Source organism: Pseudorasbora parva, chromosome 17, assembly GCF_024679245.1.
Source record: "Pseudorasbora parva isolate DD20220531a chromosome 17, ASM2467924v1, whole genome shotgun sequence".
NCBI lineage: Eukaryota > Metazoa > Chordata > Actinopteri > Cypriniformes > Gobionidae > Pseudorasbora > Pseudorasbora parva.
The window spans coordinates 33,475,888-33,486,677 of record NC_090188.1 but is presented as its reverse complement, the minus strand read 5'-3'; the positions used below and the strand labels follow the sequence as shown (position 1 = coordinate 33,486,677).

General features: G+C 36.7%; 1 long non-coding RNA gene across 1 annotated transcript; it reads right to left on the bottom strand.

Moving 5' to 3' along the window:
* Window positions 1-5,935: 5,935 nt before the first annotated feature.
* On the bottom strand, window positions 5,936-10,532 carry LOC137045480 (uncharacterized). Its single transcript, XR_010898780.1, has 3 exons — window positions 10,414-10,532; window positions 9,325-9,481; window positions 5,936-7,092 (listed from the first exon to the last, which is right to left on the bottom strand). It is a non-coding gene; the product is annotated as an uncharacterized lncRNA (long non-coding RNA).
* Between the last annotated feature and the right edge of the window lie 258 nt (window positions 10,533-10,790).

The window sequence follows — 10,790 nt, the reverse complement described above, 5'->3', positions numbered from 1 at the left end:
ACAAATCTCCTTCATTGTATCAACTCAAATTTTTAAATTCAATAAACTCAAAATTTTAAGGCAACCAGGTTACTTACTTTTTAAAGTTTTTTTTTTTTTTTACAGTGTATTAATGTTTGGATGTTTTGTTAAAGCTACACTGTGTAATTTTTTTAGTTTATTCTTAGCTAAAAACACTTAGTTCTTTCAAAAATATATGTGCTCATTAATGTATATTTTCTTCTTTTAAGTAATAATGCATTCTCGTAAGTTTATAATATGCCATTGAAAATACATACGGGTGAGGGGTTCGGATGCCGGTCGCCATGTTGCCCCTCCATCTTGAAAGTACATTAGCCAAAGAGGGACATACCCGTAAATTCAAGCTTCGCCTTTCGTGTTTTAACACTCGATGGCACTCATGGACGAGGTCGAACTGGAAGCCATGTTAATCTTGGACTAAATCGGCCACTGTAGGAGTTAAAATGAAATCGGAATTGAGAGGAACAGAAACTAAAGGCCCGTTTCCACCAAAATTACCCAGAACAATTTGTACCAGGAACTTTTTTTACAGGAACTTTTCTCCCCCCAGTCTTGCTACTGTTAGGCAAATTAGTCTGGATATATAGGACTGCGCGCGACTGCTCCTCCAAGTCAGTGATGGACAGTAATCATTTTTGCGCGACACTAGCCACGTTTACAAGCACACTTTTTTGTCATTCCGATTTAGATTTAAAAGAGTTAGTGGACTGGTTACATGAGACATTATCTAAACCGATCTGGTGTTTACATGTGATGACTCAATCGCAATCATTTTGTCACATGCAGTTTGTCTGCCGCATCAAAAATGTCAACGCTGTTTTCTCCACCAGCTGGAATGTGTTAACTGTAGCCATAGCAGGCCACCAGGACTAATACAGTATTATATAAGCTATTTATTTGTTGTAAAGTGTAATAATCATCTCAGGAAAAAAAAATTCTTCGTAACGTTGGAAGCCATCAGGACCGTCCAGGTTAATTTTTTTCTCGTCAGAGAATAAAACTTTCTTCCGCTTTTCAATGTCCCATGTTTGGTGCTCCCTTGCAAATTCTAAACGGGCAAGTTTGTGTCGTGGGAGGAGACGTGGCCTTTGAAGACGTTTTTTTGTTCTTGAAGCCCTTCTCTAGCAGATGACGTCTTATGGTTATTGGGCTGCTGTCAGCATCAGTAAGGGCCTTAATTTGGGTTGAGGATTGACCTGTGTCTTCACGGACAACCCGTTGGATCCTGCGGTTCAGTGCAGGTGAGATCTTTTTGGGTCTACCACTTGACTTTTTTGTCCCATAACTCCTCAGGATTTTTAAAAAAATGTAAAATGACTATCTTACTGTGTCCAACCTCAGCAACGATGGCACATTGCGAAAGGCCTTGCTTGTGCAGCTCAACAATCCTGCCATGTTCAAAGAGAGAAAGCCTTTTTGCCTTTGCCATCAGGAGATCTTGACAGTATGACTGCTTGAAGGACAATGACATGAAAGCCATATTTTTGTGCAGATTTGACCTTTTTATGGCTATGGTCTTAAACTTTTGATCAGCTGATGAACGGCCTGTTTGAGTTTAAATGCAGTTTTCAATAAATTGCCTACTGTCTTTTTTTGTCTCTTGTTTCTTCTTTTGGCATTTTGAAGCAGCACTTACAACCCGGTTATGATCCACAAGTGCGAAACATGTAAAACTTGCAATGCATCCCCTGGTCTTAAGATTTTGTTCAGGAGTGTAGATAAGATTAATTGGTTCCAGGACTGCAACTCTTGTAGTTGGAGCGACTTAATTTTTTTATGATTAATCAACATAAAAAATGCTAAAGATTATACATTTCCTCTAACTCAGTGTAGAGTGTTGGTTGATCGTACATTTACTCAATGCTGTCATAACTCAATTGTTTTTTTTTTTTACACATTATTTTTTAGAGTGCAAGGCAAGCTAGAACAGGGAGGGCTATGGACTATGGAATAGTGAGAACATAGATGAAGGAATAGTGAAGGAGCATAGTATTTCTGTTGTTTTTACAGCTGGTCATCAAAGATTACCTCAAAATTCCTGGCCAAACACGATGGGATTATTGTTGATTAATCTGGCTAGATGGTGAAATTCTGCTGAACTGACGGAGTGGCTGGGAAGCTCAAAGACGAAAATCTTCTAAATGGGAAGAAGAGGGGGCCTAGAACTGATCCCTGAGGTACCCAGGTGACCAACGGGTATGTTTTGGCTACGTCCTCTCCTCAGGTCGCCTTGAAAAACCTACCTGTACCTGTGATTCAAGATTCAAACAGACAAACTGGATAGATAGATCTAGCAGAATGAGAACTGATTATTTGGAATCAGGTCTTCTTGCATTCCATTCTCCATCATCAGGGCAGGTTCGGGTGAAAGGAAAGTCAATACCTGGTTAAAAACAGCCCATTCAAGTGTTTTCGCAAAGAATTAGAAGAGGAGAATGACAGGCCTGTAACTTTTTACACATGCAGTGTTTAATGTAGGTTAGTGGGGGGAAATCCTGAGGAGAGACTGATTGATTAATTGAACACATCTGCAAAGAAACATGGTACATTTCTTTGGTAAGTTCAGACTTACCTCTGCTTAGTTATTGACCTCTGGTTTGTGGTATTTTTGGGAGAAACTGAGGCTCTTATCTGACTTCAGTGAGGGACAAACACACAATAATGAGAGTGAACCCATGCTTAATCATTATTTATTCTGGAAGCAATCACAGGCAAAAAGAAAAATACTGGGAGAAATTATAGAAAATTAGCAATAAGATACATCTCTTCCTCTGTGCCTTCCCGAGGGTCATTTTATCATGCAGGCCATTTTGGCAGTGCCACTGTTTAAAGCGCAGACGCGGGCCCAAACTTCACCCTCCTCAGGGGCAAACACATGCATCTCAATCATAACAATCCCCTCCTGGAGGCTTTGTGTGTTTCTTCCTTCCCATGGACACGGGACCAGACTCCTTACGAAAGCCAGACTTCCACTCTTTCCCCAACTACAAAGATTTCATTTTTGGATCAGTTGATTCAGAGATTTCTGATCCTTATAGTGCGCAAGAAAACAAAGTGCAGGAAAATAGGAGGGTCTGCCAATTCAGACCATAGGACTTCCTCTTTCTTTAACAGTCCAAAACAGTGGCTAGCAATAGAGCTGAGAAATAAGACTTTAAAGGTCATTTCCACACGCACACACCCAACCACACAAACATTTCCAGTCACTTCACCTTAGATTGTTCACAAATACATAAAGCATTTTTCATATCATATATGTTTTGTTAGGTAGCTTCATGTGGTCATTTCTAAATGAAAGGGTTGGTTTACCTAAAAAATGTATATTCTTTCACCATTTACTCACCTTAATGCTGTTTATCTACTCACCCATATTACTTTTTATCTTGTGTGGATCATTAAATGTGTATTTTCAAAGAAAATTATATTTACGCTTTTAAATCCAATGAAAGTGAATGATAAAGCATTTCAGAGAATTTCCTTCAATGCAAGTGGCTTTAAATCATTAATTTCTTAAAATGAATAATGTTTACAAAAATCCAAAATAACAGGAAATGTATGTTTAAAAGGGTTAGTTCACCCAAAAATGAAATTGATGTCACCCTAATGTCGTTCCGCACCCATAAAACCTCCGTTCATCTTCAGACACAGTTTAAGATATTTTAGATTTAGTCCGAAAGCGTATCCATGTCCAGAAAGGGAATAAAAACATCATCAAAGTAGTCCATATGTGACATCAGTTGGTTAATAAGAATCTCTTGAAGCATCGAAAATACATTTTGGTCCAAAAATAGCAAAAACTACGACTTTATTCAGCATTGTCTTCTCTTCCGTGTTTGTATTCAATCTTCAAATAAAGATTCAACCTGTTATGAATCAGCGTATTGATTTATGATTCAGATCATGTGTCAATTTGACAAAACTGCTAAAATCAAGTGACATTGGCAATCCGCATGGATCAATATGCTGATTTATAACCATTTTAATCTTTATTTGAGGATTGAAAACAAATCCAGAAGAGAAGACAATGCTGAATAAAGTCATAGTTTCTGTTAGTCTATGCTGACTATGGACTACTTTGATGCTGTTTTTATTCCCTTTCTGGACATGGACAGTATAGTGTGCATACATTTGCATACACTCTCGGACTAAATATAAAATATCTTAAAGCTACACTGTGTAACTTTTTTTGTTTATTCTTAGCTAAAAACACGTAGTTCTTTCAAAAATGTATGTGCTCTTTAATGTATATTTACTTCTTTCAAGTAATAAAGTATTCTCGTAAGTTTATAATATGCCTTTGAAAATACATACGGGTGAGGGGTTCGAATGCCGGTCACCATGTTGCCCCTCCATCTTGAAAGTACATTAGCCAAAGAGGGACATACCCGTAAATTCAAGCTTTGCCTTTCACGTTTTAACACTCGATGGCACCGTGTGGAATGTGAAGAGGGGGATTGCCATGTATCTTGGACTAAATCGGCCACCGTAGGAGTTAAAACGAAATCGGAATTGAGAGGAACAGAAACTAATATTCACTGGATTGGCATATACATTTTTACCGCTGGATGGGGGGAAATATCACACAGTGTCCCTTTAAACTGTTTTCTGAAGGTGAATAGAGGTCTTACGGGTGTGAAACGACATTAGGGTGAGTCATTAATGACATCATTTTCATTTTTGGGTGAACTAACCCTTTAATGCTTGCTCTTATTGTTTTTAATATCCAGATGTATTAGCTCAACCAATGGTATGAGTTTGGGGGTGGGACTATTTGTTCTGAACAAGCATTTGTCAAGAAACCTGTCTGTAAATATTGTTTTTTGTGCAGTTCTGAGAAGGTAATAATATCTAGAATACCCAGAATTGTCAAATGACTCACAAACGATTCATTAGATTTGTTGGAATGAAAAGACTTCATTTTTGTGAACTCAGAAACCTCTCCGCTATGACAGAGCTTTTACTAAGCTGTCTGTCTTGTATAATTGGACCATTACAAACAGTGCAGTCAGCTGGAGTGATGTTAGCGGTGTTTGCCAGCATGTTAGCGCACTGATAATTAGCTTAAGCAAGACACTGAATTCCCTGAGCTCATTTGTAATGCATTATGATGGGTTTGGATTTATTTAGACCGATGTTCCTAGTTCCACTTGTGCTTACCATCTGCCCTGTTCTACCGAATGTGGCAGTGAAAGAATTGCTGAAATCATAATTGTGCTAATAGTTCCTGCACTGACTCCATACTCTGATTAGCTTGGCTGGTTAGCTTTTGATCGGCCATTTTCTCTGTTTAAACCAGGTAGAACCCACAGAGGAAGCCACTTTTAAGTGTTTGTGTAATGTACTAACATCACCCTGACTTAAGTCAAGTCACCTTTATTTATATAGCGCTTTTTACAATACAGGTTGTTTCAAAGCAGCATTACAGAGATAACAGGAAAAGAATGTCACAAATAATATTTGGCTGTCCAGTTGTCTAAGTTCATTGTTGTAAAAATCATTGGTTATTAATTTAGGAGTTGTTCAATACTGTTCATTTACATGAAAACGGCATTCTGGTGGCCCATGTATGCAAACTCCGAAATAACTGAACTACACTGTAAAAAATTATTTAGAAAAAAAGTTACCTGGTTGCCTTAAAATTTTGAGTTCATTAAAATTAAAATTTTGAGTTAATACAATGAATATTTTTTGAGATTCGACAGCCTTTATTAAAATATTATTAAAAGATTTTGTAAGCATATTGGGTAATTATGAGTGTGTTATTTCTGATGATGCAGTGAAACATGCCAAATTGTGCTATTTTCATGATTAATCACATTTTTTATGTGGTTCAGATACAAAAATATTTGGAGTTTCTATTTATTAAACTAATTCCCTTCATTGTATCAACTCACATTTTTAATTTCAATAAACTCAAAATTTTAAGGCAACCAGGTTACTTCCTTTTTTAAGTTAAAACAACAAAAACCACCACAAATTTTTTTACAGTGTATTAACAACTGAATTAAATAGTTTCACGATGGTATAGGTAAGAGCAAAAAGAAACACTAAAATAAATTAGCACTATCTGCTTTGGTGACACTTGATGACTTGTGTGACATGACCTAAGTGTTATCTTTGAGAACAATTTTGTTTTCATTTTTTTTATTAGTTTTAGGTAATTTTTAAATATTACTATTTTTTAAATTGAGTTTTAATTTAATTTTAGCTTTAATTTTTTTCCGTTTCCTAAGTTTTTCATCTTGTTTTCCCCATTAATTTTGATCTTATGTCAGCTTTGCTTCAATTAATAAGCTTCCATTAACAATAGTAACTGCATGATCTAGACAACTGATGGTCTGTTATTTTATCCTCAGCTTACTTCCTGCTGTATTATGAAGACAAACTAACATCAGTGATATCCTCTTTGCATTTTAAAGGTCATTCAAATGAATGTTCCCTTGATTCAAGGGCTGTATCCGAAATAACATGCTTAGTATGAAAAAAACATGTGAAACGAGTTGTACAAATCTACTATATTCATAAAACGGAATGCAAAAAAAGTACCCAGTCAGAGCCTGAACCACCGTCTGACCAAGTTTGAGCCGGCAACATTAGGTGTCATGGAGGGAGTTTCAGTGAAGTTAGATGGCTTGGAGGGAAGCCCCGCCCACAACCTCGCTGCGGTGGATGCGATGGTTAAAACCTCTGAATATTGTGAGGAACTGCTGGACATTTTTCAAGAGGAATATACTGGTTTGGGGAGGATAGTATTGTCCCAGAATCTCCAGAATGCCCTCCCAGCCTCCATCAGCCTGATCCACAGCCCCGCTTTCACTGGTGTCCTTCAGCCCCTCAGCATCTCCAACACACAGTAAGTGTAGACACATCGGCTCCACCTTGGCTCCTCCAGAAACCATTGGCCCTTCGGCTGCACCAGGGTCCCTCTGGCTCCATCTCCATCCTCAAACGCACCGGCTTCGCCCTCCGGTTCACCGGTTCTACCTCGGATGCTTGTCGCTCCACCTCAGTCTCCAATGCCATCTGCCTTACGTGGGTTCTTTGGAGAATTGGCTCCACCGGGGTCTCCATCTAGCAAGGATTTATTACAAACAAAGTGATTTGCAGCAATAAATGAGATAATGTTCATGCTTTTTTTTTTTTTTTTTTTACAGCAAACTTGAAAACAGAAATGCATACTTTCCTCAGCTTTGATTTTGTGCACCTTTTATTGTTCTGTGTAAGAAGAATAGCAATGTATAGCTTCTCAAATCACATGCCAAAAACAACTATACTCAGAGCCGGACAGTAGTGGAGCATTTTTACTTTTCAATTATTATTATTTTATTTAATTTTTTTAAGTACATGTACTTTATTGGTGTTCTTCTTTGGAAAACTTTCACTTCACAACATTCCAAAACATAATATTGTAATTTTCACTGCACTGCATTTCATATTGAATATCATTTGATACGTAATTACATAAAAAATGTAATGCTGTATCATTTTACTGCAAGTAAAAGTAATTAAAATTGTACTTGAGTACAAGTAAGAAAGTACTATGTTTAATGTAATTAAGTACTTAAGTTAAAGGTAAAAAAAAACTTTTATTTATGACATGTAGTGCAGTAAAAGTATGACACCAATATTATGCTTTGGAATGTAATGAAGTATAAGTTGTCCAAAGAAAAACACTGATAAAGTATACACTATTGTCGGCCTCTGTAAATACTAACCGTTTTAGTATTTACATTTAGCAACTATTTATTTGTTGTTCAATGCTATTTCTCTCTATTTTAAGCAAACCTTCTTTTGTCAACAGAAAGTTTAAATAAGCAGGACTTTGACATGAGCAAGCAGTCAACCTCTCTCAGCTGTGTGACCACATTGTAACAGCCAATCAGGATGAAGGCCTTGATCCTCTTCTGTATTTAAAAATGCTGAAATCAAGTATTGCTATATCCCTGATGTGGGCTTTTGGGATTGTCTTATGTCCCCCAGCATCACCTTGTCTCCGCCAAGGCCAAACTGTCCCAGACCTGCAGTGCTTAGTGTCCCAGAAAACCCAGCAGCCTGTGGGCGGCTCTGTCCTCATCCTCAATGAGGGGCAGTGTATCCACTGAGAGTTTTCCAGTTTGAAACAAGCGGGGCGTCAGTAATTTAATTGGTACTTATAATGATGGCGTGGAGGGGTGAAGCACAGATGGAGCATAGGGCTTTTAATTAATGTCATTCTACAATGATGTCACGATTAATTTCCTCTCTATGTTACAAGGATGCATCTATCTATCTATCTATCTATCTATCTATCTATCTATCTATCTATCTATCTATCTATCTATCTATCTATCTATCTATCTATCTATCTATCTATCTATCTATCTATCTATCTATCTATCTATTGTAATATATGTGCTGTTGTGATTGTAATTTATGGTTAAGGTATAAAATTATAAAATTAATTTATTAAGGTAAAGTTGAATCCATTACTCCAGTCTAAAATGTCACATGATCCTTCAGAAATCTTTATAGTATGCTGATTTGCGAAACATTTCCTATTAATGTTGAGAAAAGTTGTGCTATTTGTGTGGAAACCGCGATACATTTTTGGTGGAATATTTTTTCTGGATAACCACGATTCTTTGATGAATAAGAATATTCAAAACTGAATTATTCTAAATATATTTTTGTAACATTATGAATGCTTTTACGGTCATATTTAATCAATTTAATATATAATTGCTGAATAAAAGTATTATGAGTTTTATTTTTATGTTACTTCAATTATATACTAATATATTATAATACTAGTCTATATACTTTTTAGTTTATTTTAATTACAAATGACAATAACATCCAATGTAATTGTGTTGCTCTGCATTCTGTGTGTCAGGTTTAAAGTTTGACAAAATACATTAATCATAATTATGTGTACTAATTGTTTTCCCTGAGAAGCACAAAGAAATGACACAAGTTCCCTGTGCCTACTTTCACCAATGCACATGCCTGTGTGTCAGGAAGAGGCCAAATATAAGTGATGAAAGCCAAAAGGTTACACTCTATCAGTATAAAAACAGAAGAACGCAGAGAGGGGGGATATCCGCAAGGAAAGAAAACGAAACAGATAGTTCAAGGAGTTGCAGATAGAAAAGAAAGAACTACAAAGATAAAATAAACTACACTATTTGTCTAAATGTATGAGAAAATGGCTCCCTTCCCATTTTTGTCTAGTGAATGTTACATAAGCAGTTTTCCCGTTTAAAGAACACACAGACGGACAATCTCCCCTCTCTGTTACCCTTTGTCTCTTTGCCTCCCACTCACCACCCCCTCTTCCTCACACCATCCTTCGTCATATTCAGCAGAAAGTTCTGGACCCTCTTAAGTTCACTCCTTCCATTGATTCCTCCAGCATGTCTGCAGATAGCCTACCACCACATCCTCCATGATGCCTTGATTTACAAGCACCCCATTCCTTTCACTACACACAAACAGACAGAAATTATGTTTAGTATGAAGGAAATGGAAGAAGAAGAAAAAAATCACTGAAGGCCTTTGGACATCCCACACACTTTTCTGTAACTTTTCTGACGTACACAAAATCAGCCAAGACTTCCGTTCCAGAATCAGCACTTCCGCAATCTGTACTTTTGACCTTGTCTCTCGACCCAAACTCATCGTCTCTGCTATCCTCACTGTTGAGTGGTCATCATCATTTACAACACATTCCTGCACAATCCTGACACAAGCTGGCCATCTATTTATTCCTAATCTTGTTTGTGACATACTCTTGTGAAAAAGGAGTACAATTTAGCATAGTTTTAAAAAGAGTACTTATTGTGGAGATAATACTTTGAAAGAATAACTCTTAACTAATGTTTCCAGACAGTTAATTGCAATTAAATGAATAGATTATAATTAAAATCATATTAAATGTAGTTCAGTGTGCTTTTTGACGCACATTAATAAGACCACGCGCGCACGCACGCGCACGCACACACACTGTTATTGTACATATATGTAATAATGAAGTTGTAAACTTTAAATATCAAAATACACACTATCCTGTACAAACAAGTATACATTTGTTTTACTGTATTAGTCACCATCAAAATATGTGTATTTAAAGCATGACAAAATATTATAAAAATAAAATATTAAAGTAATTACAACATTTTTAAAAGTGTTAAGAAATATTATTTACAGTAAGTGTACTTATGGTAAGCACTAAGTTTGACTTTTGTTTGATTAATAGCTATTTTTTTGCAAGCACATGCTATCTAGGGAACCTTTCTGATTGGTGTATCTCACCAGGTCCTAGCAATTTTTCCTAGCTTGTGCTTTCTGTTATTTTTCTTTTCTTTTTTCTTTCATTTGCACTATGAGGAATAGCATTTTAAGTAGCCTAATTACCCTGATGTCAGAGAGTGGTTATGGTGTGGGCATCCATCAGCTGAAACATAGGTACATAAGACCCCGTCAAGAAAATCCTTCAAATAAAAAAGAAAGGGGAAAGAATCCTGCTTGTGTCCTGTCCATCACCATTTTAAATCTTTCGTAAGGCCATACTCAGGCCGCTACACTCAGCCTTCTCTGGTCCACTTGCTCCCCCATCTGTCCACATGAAAGCTTAGCACATCTTGTTTAGAGCCAGAATTGTTCCCATTCTTCCCCCTCAGCAGAGAAATGTTCTACCAAATCATTATACAATATTATCATTAGTACGCTCAGAATTAACATTAATCTATCCACGTGCCACCTCCTCAGGACACTGATCATGTATTAAAAAA